At 36.6% G+C, this 15,014-nt stretch overlaps 1 pseudogene across 1 annotated transcript; it reads left to right on the top strand.

Moving 5' to 3' along the window:
- The first annotated feature begins 10,554 nt into the window (after positions 1–10,554).
- LOC306644741 (mediator of RNA polymerase II transcription subunit 7-like) lies at positions 10,555–11,432 on the top strand (annotated as a pseudogene). The gene has a single exon. The product of its transcript is annotated as a mediator of RNA polymerase II transcription subunit 7-like (transcript).
- Positions 11,433–15,014: the final 3,582 nt, after the last annotated feature.

Below are 15,014 nucleotides of genomic sequence, written 5' to 3'. Positions count from 1 at the left end.
TCCTACTCCTCTACACCTCCTGGTAGTGATGGAGTTTTTCCTTTTGGTTCTATGACATGACATGGTTCCTGGCTTAAGCCATATTTGTCATTTTCATGTTTTCTTATCCTCTCATCCCTGATAAAGTCAATTTCCCTCTTCCCATTCCTGGACTTTCCAGACAGCTGAGATCCTTTTGCACCCCTTGGGCTTTATCTCCTCCACTACACATGGTTGTCCTGGGACTTCTATTCATCCCCACTGTCCAAAGAGAAAATCACAACAAGCGACTTCTAGGTCTAATTGGCTATTATTTGTAATTCATTTTACAAACAAGAATGAGAACTCCCACCCGGCAGTGGCAGAACAGTGGGTTTTATGAGGTGGGAACAAAGAGGCAACTACAGAAAAAAGTTGATTGATTAATGTTAGGTTAGTGGTAAGTGTTAAAAAATACTTCTTTATTTTGATGACTCAGGTAGACTGGAATCTCATATTTTCAAGAAAAAGTTGGTCTGTTCAGGATCCATCTGCTTCCTTAGAGTTTCAGTTTGCATATGTAGCACTTAGCAAAAGTGACTCCATTTTGAAGTAGACTGGGCCATTGGCTCCTACTGCAGGAGCTCAGTCCAAATAGTGGCCTACAATAATTTTTAATACAGCTTTTCTTAACAACATTTTGTTTAAGTCTTTCACCTCAGTGATAACCCTCTTTTCTCCCAGAAGATTACAATACCCCTTTCTTTACAGAAAAAGCTAGAGGCACTGGTCAGGAGCTTCCTCAAGTTCCTGACCCTTCATGAGCCTCTGCCATCCCACCTGGGTCTCTTGGGTCTCACATGATGAAGTATCCTAAGTCCAAAGCTAGTTCCTTTACCTGGATTCTTGGATCCCATCCTTTCCAAGGACCTTGCTCTATAATTTTTTTTACCCCTAACTCCGACTTGATCTCATTAGAATTCATGACTAAAAAAAAAATTATGAGTATGGGACTAGTCAGAGAATGATCAGAGAGAAAGAGGAAGCAAAGGACTTGAAGAAAAAGAGATTCGATTGTGAATTTCAAAATATCTAGAAGAGACAATTTATTCTGAATATTTCATCACAAAGAAATAATAAATAACCAGGCATAATTCCAGCTACTAGGGAGACTAAGGCAGCAGGATTGCAAATTCAAGGTCAGTCTTAGCAACTTAGTGAAACTGTGTCTCAAAATAAAGGCTGGGAATATAACTCAGTGGCCGCACACCCTGGGTTCAATTCCCAATAACACACACACAAAATTATGCTTAAGGACAAGGACTCTGATTGGATTACTACATACTGTATACATGTCCCCTATAGATGTATGCCTTGTAAATTTGTTCAATTATTATGTCAATAAAACTTTAAAAAAGAGTTGAGCTAGGTGCTGTAGCACATGCCTGTAATCCCAGTGGCTCGGGAGGCGGAGACAGAAGGATCTTGAGTTCAAAGCCAGCCTCAACTATGGTGAGGCACTAAGCAATTCAGTGAGACCCTGTCTCTAAATAAAATACAAAATAGGGCTGGGGATGTGGTTCAGTTGTCAAGGGCCCCTAAGTTCAATCCCTGGTAGCACCCCCCCCCCACAAAAGTTGAAATTAATGATCATAACAAAGAACTAGAGTGGAGAGAGGGAAATTAGAAGAAAGGAGGAAGAGGTTGGAAAGCCCAAAGTGAAGAGGTAAAGAAGGGATTGTGGATTATTTTGGAGAGGAAGGAGTGTAAGAAATGGGAAACTGCCAGGGAATAAACTGGACCTGCTTTACTATCATATAAGAAATGTCAATAAGGACAATTTTTACTATTTAAATGTGCTCCTTTTATGTGACACCAAAGAAGAAAACTGTTGCTGTGTGAGACGTGGCTTCCATGAAGTTGTGCTTCTATTGATGTCTCCCATGGTTAACTAAAAATAGAAAAAATAAAATTTATCAAGCTCCTTTAATCCTATATCTTCTTTGGTTATAATAATGCCAAAATTCTTGAAAGGCTTTCTTTTTCTGAATTTCTATTTGCTCACTCTTATTACACTTTTGAAAAATGGTTCAAAATTGCTACCATTTATTGAGCTTACTGTGTACTGGACACAAGAGCTTCACACACACTATTTCCTTTACTACTCAAGTAACAATCCTTGCATTTTAATTTGGTTGAAGACTCATTTCCTAGTTCAAGGTAGAACTAAAATAAGGTCCCTTCTTTAGTTGAGTGGATTTGCAGGAATACTGTAGAGACAGCAGATGGAAGGAAACAAAGGCAATCTTTCCTGTGTTTTCTCGCCACTCTTTCAACTCAGAAGACAAAGACGGGGAGGGAAAAGTTCACTTCCCAGTGGGGAGAACAGTCATGTTTTCATCACAGGGGGCTGTTGAAGGCTGAGTGCCAAGACGTTGGCAGGGTCCCCTAGCAGCCTCCAGGGTGCTGAGAAGCATCTCATCCACCCCATCTCAGGGGCACAGGATGGACCTGTCGCTAGGGTGTCTATGAACAGTAGGCCTTTCCACATGTACTCCTAAAAGACAATCACTCCCCTACAGTTCAAACACAGTACTGCCCCCAAACTCAAACTCTTGCCTGGAGAATTTATACTTAGAAACTTCAGTGTCCACACTGGATTTAATGAATACAAACTAATAATTTAAGTTTTTATAAAATCACTTTTTAATAAAATAGAGACCTCAAAATCTGGATGGAGATAATAATGATACTATCAGAAAAGACTTAGAGAAATAAACTAATATTTACCGAGTGCCTAATGTGGCCAGGCACTATTCCATGTGCTTGACATGTTAACTCATGTTGTTCTCACAATAACCTTAAGACATAGGTACAATTATAATTATTATTCTCATTTTCCAGACCAGAAACTTTTATAAAAATGAATTTTTTTTCAAGTTCACACAGCTAATAAATGATATATGAGGATATTGGAACCCCTATAATGCAATATCAGAGCCCATGGTCTCAATCACTGTCTCATTTTTATCTCAGTCTATATTTCAGTTTTACAAAATTAAAGTCTATCATGCTCTATGTGAGAATTTTGAAAATTTATTTTCACAAACTAGTTATGTTCTTGCAACAAAATGAAATTTCTACAATAATGTTTGATAAGTCGCAAGCGTAAAATAAAGTCATAAATACATGTATTTTTATTTTAACTAATTATTTGTAAAGCATACTTAAAATGACATGACATATCATCAACCAATGGTAAAGGTCCTGTTGACTCTCAAAACAATCTTTAGCATTAAACTTTTATTTCCACTACATATATTTGCTGTACTAAAGTCAATAGCTGTTGGCATTTCTGTTTCTTTCTCTTCAATACCTCTGAAGTTGATCCCCTTTGTCCATATTCTAATCCACTGATTTCAGGCATTACCTCCCAATCTACCTCTATCCCTGTTTCCAATAACTTTTTTATAATCTTGCCATTTTCTTTCTGACATTATAGATATTTGTTTTGATATCTTTCCTATTAGACTATCATGACCTTAATAAATGTTTAAATGAATGAATTCTCATAAACTCAGATTCATAGAAAATTCTCAAAATTCTGTTTTTGACCATTTACTACGAGAAATAAGGAAAGAACAAAGAATATGTATCATTAACTACACTGGAAATTTTTACAGAATATTATTCCTACAGAAGACAAGGAAAAAGTCATACTAAACATGTCATATAGTTAGTATATTAAGATTGATAATGTATAATGAATCAGAGAAAGCTTTTATTTGACAGCACAAAGTAGGCATAAAATTACTGAACTATGTACCTCTATATTTTGTCTTCTTGACAAAGTAAAGCAATAAAACCAATAGTATTTAGTCTATACTCATCAGTTATTTCTAATAACTGATTTAGATAATAATCTAGTGAGAATTAAGCACTGCCTCTTCCTTCTAATATAATGACCTTAGGAAAAAGGAAGCAGTGAGGGCTGTTGTGATACAGAACGGCCATATTGGGGTACCGGAGAGGAATACCACAAGAAGTCTCTGTACTGGTCAGGGGTAAGGCAACTATGGTTGCCACATTCTTCCTGTTTAGTTGAGGGATGTTTGGTGACCCAGGCTGATTCCTCCACTTTCCTTGGACAGGAGCATTGAGAAATGTCCAAAATATCTAAATCATGGCCCCATTTTCAGTTCCATCCATCTAAGGGGGATAATTCCCCAAAGAGTTAAATGACCTTGGGAAGAGTGATAGGAAAATGGAAGGGGGTCACTTATAGGTGGTTGGTTCCTTTGGTACCATTTTCTTCTTTAATTAAAATGTATTGAATGTATGGGCAAGGCTATTTTTTTTTTTATTTTGCTTTCTGTGTAAGACTTCTTTTACTGAAAGAATATTTGTTGTTTATTTTTTAACTTAGGCATAAAAGCATATGTATATATTAAATTATAAATATTAACAGTTTACCATGTATTGTTTTCATACACACACACACACACACACACACACACACACACACACACACACACTGTATAATGTTTAAATCAGGTTAAACATACCTATCTGCAAATGTCTATCATTTTTTTCATGGTAAAAACATTTGAAATCCTTCTAGGAACTTACTACTTATTATTCCTATTTTACTACATCATGCAGATGGACTAGGATGATTATAACTCCATTTATTTGTAAAACGGATTCCCTTTGAGGAATAAGTGTCTTATATAAGTGAAATCTGTCAGCTTACAGTCCTTATCAGTAAGCCAGTGTCTCTTTTCCAGAATCCCATCTTTCATTACTGCTCTAAGGAAGAACCAGGGTAAATGCTATCCCAAAGAGGAGAAGGCAATATCAAATGGCAGTGGTTCCAAACTTAAGCTGCATATTAAATTCATGTGAAGAATTTTTGAAACTCCTGATGCTCAGGCTGTACTCAAGTTCAGTTTAAAAAAGAGTCTCCTTGGATGGGACAGGTCATCTACGATTTTTAAAATTCCATGAGTGATTCCAAGTTGTAGCCAAGGTTGAGAAGTCCATGTCAGAGGAGGAAGAATGGGAAAATTCCAAAATGGAGTAGAAAACTGCTCAGATGGAAAGCAGTTAGCCCAATTTCTTGTCTATGAAAACTGCCCAACATATGTTGGCTGCTATCATCCCTTCAGGACCTGGAGCTCAAGACAGAGGCAGGGGATACAAGGAGAGAGGAGTGTGTGTCATTGCCTCACACATGTCCTACTATTCCTAGAACCCTGGTGAAAATCCTGAGGGAGAATGTCCTAGGCTGCAGGAGAGGCCAAAAAAGAGGGGGTTTGCCCTGTTTGTAAGTTGGCACTCTCAAAAGGAACTGCCTTGCTGTGTTTTCCTTGCTCTAGCCCCGGGCACTTGCACCAGAGGAAGATCTTTGGTGTGGTATTGTCAAGCTGCTGAAATTGGCAGGGATGCTAAATTTAGATCTCCAGATTCTCTCTTGGTTCTAAGAGAGCCCCTGTTGACAATGCTAAGGTGGATAATGAAAGATACCATTGTAATAGAGGACAAACAGCTTGCAAATTTCTGATCTCTTGCAAACTCCAAAGACAGAGCAAAAGCACCCTGCACTCAGATGGCATCTTGGGGGGAAAAAAAAGGAGAGAATATCTGAAAGGACTGTTACAAACTGAAAATGACTGGAATAATATAAAGCAAATAAAAGCTCAATCATTATCTATCTAACTGAATAGGAGGCTTATGAATAAGATCAGATAACTTAATAAAATGATGACACTTTTTTGCATGTTTATCCTATGTAAAATCTCAGATAACCCCCAAAGAAAAATGGGAAGCTCTTTGACTAATGTCCAGCCAACAATAAATTTTCAATAAATGCCAGCAGTGACAGTTGATTCAGAGGCCATTTTGTGACATAAGGATTAATGCTCAAAATTTTGGAGACTGGGAATCTTAACTAAAAGTAACTGAATACTAAAATTGAATGGGGAAGAAAATCTAGAAATAATCTAACCTAATCCTATGATTTTAGAAATTATAGCAGCAAGTTTCAGAAGATAAAGGATTCTCTGCCCACCAACCCCACTCTGATTTTAGGAGTTATCCCACCCTCAGGACAGAATCTTACTTATGTGTTTCCTGGCCAAGCATTGTGAAAAAGTGAGTAGGTGAGATAGTTCCATAGTTTGCTGTTTTTTCCCATTTTAGTATTATTTTTATGATGGTTATGATTTTATTATGATTATTATGATTTCAATCTGAAATCAGGAAGTGGCTATGTGTAGAGAAAACACATATTTTAGAGGCACTACATGTAACCAGACCCTTCCATTCAGAATTATATCTATGATAGATGGGAGCAAGCCTTCCATTAAGAGCCAAACCAAAAGACCTTGATGATAGAGCTTCGTGAGGATGTTTTTACAGTGTTGGTGAACACACAATTAATATGGAAAAATGAGACTTGTGAAACTTGGAATTTGGTCGTGTGGTAGTGGAAAGGGCCCTGGACTAGGAGTGTGAAGACCTCAGTTCAAGTCCATTTTTAAGACCTTGGGCCAGTCTGTATCCCCTCTTTCTTCCTCTGTTTTTCTTTTTTTTCTCATCAGGTGGTCCCTGTTCTTCTCATAAAAAGAACCCAAGTCATGACATGTTGTTTACACTTCTCAGAGATACTGTCCTTCCCATGCCTCTTGTCTCCATCTCCAAATCCTAATGATGATATTCGGTGATTTTATTGCAGGTACTACTAGTCTTTAGAGTGCTATTTCTAAGTCAGTCTTCTTTATTATGCATTCCCTCTTTTTTTAAGTGCTGAATAAAAGACAAATCTTATTTGGCTACTTCTAAGTTCCCATATTTTTCTAAATCAGTCCTCAGAGAAATGCAGTTAAGGGATTCCCTTTGACTTTCCAGATGCTTTATTGTCCAATCCTATTCTTGTGTTAATTAAAAATTCCTGTTGTCAGTAAGTATAGAAAATTTCGCCTATTTCAGAAATACCTGGAACCTCATTCCTACTGTGGTGCCTTAGTGGTAAGAACACATCATATGTGCTCAGAGATATAATATCATAGCTGAGCCCAGAGCCCTTGTAGGGGAGAAACAGCTTTATTTATATAACATATCTACCCTGCAAGTTCTGGGTTTCATCAAAACCACATCTGGCTCCAAAGAGAGATTCTAAACTAGAATAAGCTTTGCCTCCTCACATCCTAATACCCACATTTATTTGTGATTGTGAAATACATTTTCCAAAATTCAGGACATCATAAAAAAAAGTTGATAAATTTTATAGTGGCATGTATTTCATGATTCTAAAACCCTGTTTAATATATAACTTTATTATCCTTTTGTGTTTAACAATATATGTTCAAAGAATTACATAAACCTATCACAATAATAAAACTATTATGCTTTAGCAAACATATATTTATAAAGCAAATAAAAATACCGAGTAAACCTAAGAGTAACAACTCAGATAATATCAGATTCCACTAAAAAGAAAAAGCTCCCTCTTGAGCTTAGTGTGTTTTTAAGGTTTGGCAAAATATGCAGCTTGCAATGTGATATACATTTCAGATGCACTCCACCCTTATTAAAATACCAGCTGCAGGAGACAGACATTTGGTGCATAATCATAAAGTATTATTCTAATGATGGAATGCATGATAGCTATGCTGAACTTTATATCAGAAAGCAAACATAAATCAAGATCTCTAAACAAGGTCAGAGTGGATAACACATATACACATACATGTCTCAAAATACAAAGCATCAGAACCTGAATAAAAATTGTATGAGAGCTGCAAAACTAAGAACCTTATTCTGCTGAAGCCATGTGATGCTTAAATAATAATTTATATTCTAAATATAGATATGTTGCTACCCAAGTACAGTAAATAAAGAACTGGACTTGAGGTTCACTAAGAACTAACACATTTAAACTATGACACTCAAGGTAGACATTTGTAACAATCAGATATAAATAAAATTGGCTCTATCTGGAATATTTACATGTAAATATTTTCTTCAACTCATATGCTAAATATATGATTTAAGATTATCACTTGAGATTGACATACCTCAATTTTCTACCTTTAAAAAAAGCAAGAGTGATACCTTGGTCTTCATCTACATCCAACTAACTAGAAAACTATGCCCAGTTCTTCACTAACATTGTTGGATTGATTGTGGAAATATGCTGTAGTCATTTTTAAATAAAATGCTCTATAGTATACCTAATTTATTATGAAATACAAACACAACTCAAAAGAGAAAATATTGCTTATAGATAAAGTAATAATAAATACAATAGTGTATAGTAATTCTGGTACTAACATAAATTCTGTTACTAATGACTATGAGCAACGATCATTTATTGAGCCCTTAGCATGCCTGAGGCAGCTGGCTAAGTTCTTTATATGGGTTATGTCATTTATACAACAATCTTATGACACAGAAACAATTATAAACATTTTATGGGTGAGGAAAACTAAAGCTTAGGCTAATTAATTTGCTTGAGATCCCATCAATGGCAAGTGGCAGTTGATAGTTCAACCAAGACTGTCTGACTCAAGAACCTATGCTATAGTTAGTAAATCAAGTATAAGCCTTTTCTACAACACAAACTCTCCTTTAAAGATACTAAATTTGGCAAATCCCTTTTATATATAAACAAGTTAATGGATCAGATTCTGTTTTACCCTATAACATCACTTAGTTTCCTATCTTCTATTGCCATATTTAGACATATTTTGCAGCTGAAGAATAACTCTAGAGTGGAATTCTTGTTTGGAGTGTAAACAAAGTTAATCAAGGGACAAAATCTAAAGACCATATATCAGTTTGAACCATCAGGGAAATACTATGCTTTGTGCTTTCCTTAATAAAATCCTGAACCAAGCAGTAGAAACTTGTTAGTACCTGACACCTACAATTTCACCCTATCTGCACTACATGAATGTTACTGAAATGATCACAGCACATGGACTTATACACTGGTCTTTAATAGAATCAAATCCAGAATAAAGGGGCCTGGCCTCACCACAGAAGGCAACATGTGATACAATTATGAAATTATGATTTGCCAATTACAAATAATACTTTTTTTTTTTAAAGAAGGTAGCATGTAAGCATAAAAATCTAGAAAGACTTTGGAGGCAGATGATTCTGCCCTCCAATTCTATCTCTTCTACCAGAGTTAAGACACTGGACAGATTCCTTAACCCGTATGAGTTTCAATAGCCTTCTTACAAAACAGTGAAATAGAACCTGTAAAAATAAAACAGGCAGAAAAGTAGACACACAGCCAGAAACATGTTGTACTGGTGCAAGGAGTATGAGTTTCATTGCCCTTTGCCCTGGTCAAGGTCTGCAAAGACATACTCTTGTACCAGCATTCAGCCTGGGAACAAGAGGCCCTTTCCATCTGCTCCCCACTGGGACATCTCTATGGGATAGCAGTAAGTAGTAACCTGTGCTCACATAAGCAAGTGATGTTCATGAGATTTCTTATCATGAGAAAGGAACATTTGTGATGCATTTTGGAAAGACCACCTTGTTTTTACATGTGGAAGGTGGCCCTTCATCTCGAGGAGTGTCTGCATGCCTGCCCACCTGCTCATCCATCTAGCCATCCATCACTTGGATTGAAAACCTGGCTCTGACACTAAATGAGTAACTCTGGTCCTAAGAATGTCATTCACTCTCTTGGTGCCTCAGTTTCCACTGTTGTTCCAAATAAAGATAATCAGAATATCCGGTTCATGGGGTTATTTTAAGGATTAAGAGTAACTATGTAATGTGATTAGAATAACGGTGCTAGTATCTTGTAGCTGTTCATTAAGGTATTTATATTATTAATGTTTTAAAATTATTATTAAAGATTAAGAAACAGACTTGGAGATTATGGCTACCCCTATTTCACAGTCAGTTAATGGCAACCCACGAGCTTGGACTCAAGCAGGTTGCTGCATACCAAGTTTCAGTTCTTTCCATTATATCATGCAATCTCCCTGAAAAGGGGGAAAAAAAAAAAACAACACTCATCTTCTGTTATCTGAAAGATTCACTTACCCAAAATACTTTAACTCCCCTAACTAAATTATTATGGCATCACAAATGGAAAAGCTTGAACTGTGCAACTGTGAACAATCTCAGGCCTGTTTCAAAATCTTATATTTGCATGTGTTTTATTCCAAGTATTATTATTTGGCTATTACCTTTGACAGTTTGAACATTGGTAGAAATCTTTAAATGAACAGAATGCTTTGGTAGGTGGAGAAATACAGATTTCTGAGTAGAATGCACAGATGGTTAAAGAGGAAGAAGTAAAAGAACAAGGGAGAAGATGTTCCTAGTTTAGTACTTAGTGAACTGAGGGACGAGGCAGTGTATTTGCCTACACATGAGTGAGACAAAATAAGAATTAGTGATTTACTTTCATATTTTTCCCACTCTAAGTGGTTGGTGATTAACGAGACATCATCCATCAATAACAAATTTTTTTCTCTGAGGAAAGACTATACCTTTTTTTTGGCTGCAGTGGCAAAGGCTGCTGCCTGAGTAAACCGAGAGTTGAGGTTCTTGACCTTTTACTTAATGTGTGAACCACAACAAGTGAGTGCACTTCCACCACCTCCGATGCAGTACATCAAGGAATATGCAGATGAAAATACTCAGGAAGGCTTAGCTCCCAAGCCGCCTCCTCCAATTAAAGACAATTATATGATGTTTGGCAACCAGTTCCAGTGTGATGACCTTATCATCCTCCCTTTGGAAAGTCAGGGCATTGCACAGCTTCATCCTATGCTGTTTGATCACAAGAAGGAACTGAGAAAACTCAATATGTCTCTCCTTATTAAGTTTTCAGACCTTTTAGATATCTTGATAAGGAGCCCTGGGAATATAAAAGAGGAAGAGAAGCTAGGAGATCTTAAGCTGCTATTTGTACATGTGCATCATCTTATAAATGAATACTGGCCCCACCAAGTAAGAGAGACCTTGAGAGTCATGATGGAGGTACAGAAACATCAATGGCTTCAAAGAGCTGAGAGGTTTCAGAAGCACCTGGAACGAGTAATCGAGATGATTCAAAATTGTTTGGCTTCCTTGCCTGATGATTTGCCTCATTCCGAAGCAGGGATGAGAGCAAAAACTGAGCCAATGGATGCTGATGATACAATAATTGGACTGGACAGAATGAACAACAAAGAGAAAATTCACATCATAGAAGGAACCAGATTATACAGAAAGACACTGCTTTGTGTGTTCTAATTGATGAAGTGAATGAAAGACCATGAAAGATATTTCTCTTCTTTTTTCATGTTGATAAATAATATCAGATATTCATCTCTTTTGGACAGTCTTAGAAGAGGTATAACTAAAAATATAAAGGAATTTGTTTTTCTTGACTCCAGTTTTTCAATGGTGAGATGCCTTAGGCAGTAATTTCACTGTGTAACAAGCTTAGGCAAATGAATCCAACCTACATAAGAATAAACACCTTAAAACGTAAAGGGTTTGCTGTTGCGCGGGATATTCTGATCTTTGGAGTAGCAATAAAAGTTTGAAGATATCCTTAGTAAAAAAAAAAAAAAAAGAATATACCATAATTAATATACATGCTGATTATCAAATGCCACAAACTTTTTGAAGTGTTACAATATAAAAACCTGTGTCTCAGAAAGGAGGAAATGGTACCTGATGGTTCTTAGAAATGCACATATAAATAAGGGTTATTGCACTCATAACCCAAGAGGGGAGAGAACAGAACTGCAATTTAAAGTTGGGGGGCACCCGAAGAACCGAGAAGCTGGGTGCCGACTTGCACCACTGGCATATCAGCAAGCTGAGAGGCTCAAATTCTGTTATGAAAAATTTATACAAACACACACACACAAATGCGAAAAGAGAGTCTGGGTAACTCATATAAATTTAAACTCCCTTGCTTCTTGGTTGCAAAGAAACTTCACTCTGGTATGCAAAAATAAATACAGAGTAGATTATATCATTATTACTATCTCTCAAAATAACTCCATATTCAAAACACACAGAAATAATTTATATCATCTTCCCACATTTTCTTTTTTTTTCTTTTTAGTTGTGGATGGACACAATACCTTTATTTTATTCATTTATTTATATGTGGTGCTGAGGATCAAACCCAGGGCCTCAGATGTGCTAGGGAAGCGCTCTACCACTGAGTCCCAACTCTAGCACTTCCCCCATTTTTCTTTCAAACTTTTTTCTTTCTACTCTAAGAATCCCAACTCTGCCCTCTAACTCAGCCTAGCCTAAACAATCACTCTTATTCCTCTTACCTCTTTCTTCTCATTCCTACTTTCATTTTTTTTATTGTTGTGAAATCATCATACATCCAAATAATGAATACAACATCCATGCATGATTTGAATAAGGTTTTAAAAACAAACACCTGTGTATCTTCGCTGGGCTTCATATTTTCCTCTAACGCTATTTTCCTCTGCAATCTGTGAAATGCATTATATTGAATTTTATGTCAATCAATAGTTGGGATTTTTTTACACAGTTTTTCTACACATAAATGCATCCCTAAACAACGTGAGTTTTCAAACTTGAAATTAATGATATACAATTAATAAAAGCTTTCTATGACTTCCCTCTTTTCCCTCAATGTTTCTGAGATAAAACCATATTGATAAGTATACCTATAATCCATTAATTTTTATGAGTGGGTTCTGATGGTAAATATTGCATTTTATAAATATACCACAACTTACTTATCTAGTTTACTGTTGATGGAAACTGAAGTTGCTTAGAGTTTAGAGTTACTAAGAAAATTGCTATATGAATATTATTCTACATCTCCAGGAGCGCATATCACGGTCTATCAAAGGGCACATATTTGGATAGAATGTGGGCATGTTATTCTGTATCTAATAATTCTAATATCTGCACTGAGGGTCTTTTTATGTTTTTACTTTTGCTGATTACATTTCATGATGGCTTACATAGATTTAGTGAGTTTTGATTGTGACTCAAGTCCCTGGGAGTTTTATCTTTGAGATTATTTAAGATCAGAGATTAAATTGTATTGCTCCAGAGAGGACTGGGATTTCTACCACCCTTAGGGCATTAAAAATATTCACTCACTTTAACCTAAACTGTCATCTGAGCTTTAATTTGGGGCCCATGTCTCAGTTTATGAGGAGGTATCTTAGAATTATTCTGTTCAGAGTCAAAGTGAAGACAAAGTAAGGAGTTCCTCTGCCACATGGATTTCCCCAGGGACAGGGCTGATATTTGGGAGGACAGGGTCCCCCAGCTTTCTGAGGCTCCATTCAGACCTCTCCTCTTTGACTTTGTCTCTTCTCCTGGTCAGCAGAAGGCCATCAGAGCTTCAAAGATGGCTCCTGCCCATGGATTCATGCTTTCACTTCATTTCTGACCTCTTTCATTTCCAACTTAGACATGAATTAAAAATATGATTTTAATATTTTAGTCAACATCTTCAGGTATTTTCTACCTCAGACATTTGGACCATGTTGCTGGAAATTGTGTTCCCCTTTCTCCACCCCGCCCTAATTCTCTTCTCCTCTATCAGTGTTTCCCAGAGGCCACCTCTGTACCCTCTTTACCTTGCTTTTTGCCTTCCTTCACCTTTTCCTTCTTTAATTTTCATCTCTCATCTGTTCTTGAACCAAAGCTGCTAGATATTACTTAAGGGTATGTAACACGTTAGAAAGGAGGAGTTGTCAGCTCTGATTTTCTCCTTCCTCAAGCACTAATCAGAACGGGGTCTATGTGCCACCTTACCAGTATGACTCCCATAAGCACCATAGCAAGACTTTAAAGGTCATCCATATTGTCTGCCGTTAGGTGCCAAGTTCTATGGCAAGTGGTTAACAAGCATTTCTTCCTTAAAATGCGAAGCATTGCCTATTCCTATTTTAAGAATGAGTAAACCAAACCACAAAAAGTTAGGTCATTTAATTGAAGGTCATACAGTTTAGAAGAAGGAAAAACTGAACATCAATCTGACTTCTAAACCTGGGTTCTTCCCATGCTGCCTCCCAAAGAATTAATTATATCCTGTATATGTTATGTTGGTCAGCTTATAATAGGCAAATAAGAAATTGGATTTCAAACACAACTGAGTTTATGATTGTTTACTTAGGAGAGACCTCAGAAGACTCTCATGAGCTGTAGCCAACACTTTGAGGCAGGATGCCTGATGTGTGAGTAGGTGGGAGTGCTGTGGTCCCTCAGCAGCTCAGTTTGACAGAAAAGTACTGGCTTCCCTAGGGAGGAGATGGTTGAGACTCTGAGCCAACCAGATACCACCTGGCTAGCTTGAGACCTTTGATATGTGGAACATTAATCTGTTTAGCATCTATCCCAACTCCTTCTTGGAGTAAGAGGTTAAAATGTCAATATTATGCTTATTTGATTTATTTTCTTTTGGTTACTTGAATTTTTTTTTCCATTTTGCTCTATCACAGCAATCAGCATTTTGTCAGTTTCCATTATTTGTTTCAATTATTGACAATGTAGTAACTAGGGCAATTTCAGGTTATATCTAACTACCAAGAAACTCCAGTCTCAGCATTTTAGTTAACTTAGCTTCTAATACAGAATTCATTCAGGGAAGGAAATACTGATTTACCAACTAGAACTACTCCCAAGCTGGCTTTTACTTTCTCTTTTTGAACCAGCCAAGATGACACTGGCTAGACTTTTTCCCTAATTCTAAATTATGATGATCTTTAGGGATCTAATCATTAGGCTTATATAGTGAACTGCCAGTAAAATCTCAACTCCTTAAGAACTAAAGCACAAAGCAAAAAACATTTTGCTGTTCAGTATACGTCTCTCCAAATAATTAAATCAAATCCAAGTTGAATATATGAAATGTGAGAGGAGTGGACTCTGGGAAAAAAGTTAATTGTTAAATTTTTCATTTCCTGAGTTGGCTTATGTTCAATCAAACAATTATTGTGCATTACTGCAATACTAGAAATATTTGCAATTTCTAAAGATTCATTACATATTTGTTCCAACATATTAGGCACCTCATCAGA

This window comes from Sciurus vulgaris, assembly GCF_902686455.1.
Source record: "Sciurus vulgaris genome assembly, chromosome: 15".
In the NCBI taxonomy this organism is placed as follows: Eukaryota; Metazoa; Chordata; class Mammalia; order Rodentia; family Sciuridae; genus Sciurus; species Sciurus vulgaris.
This window is presented reverse-complemented; position numbering and strand designations above follow the sequence as displayed.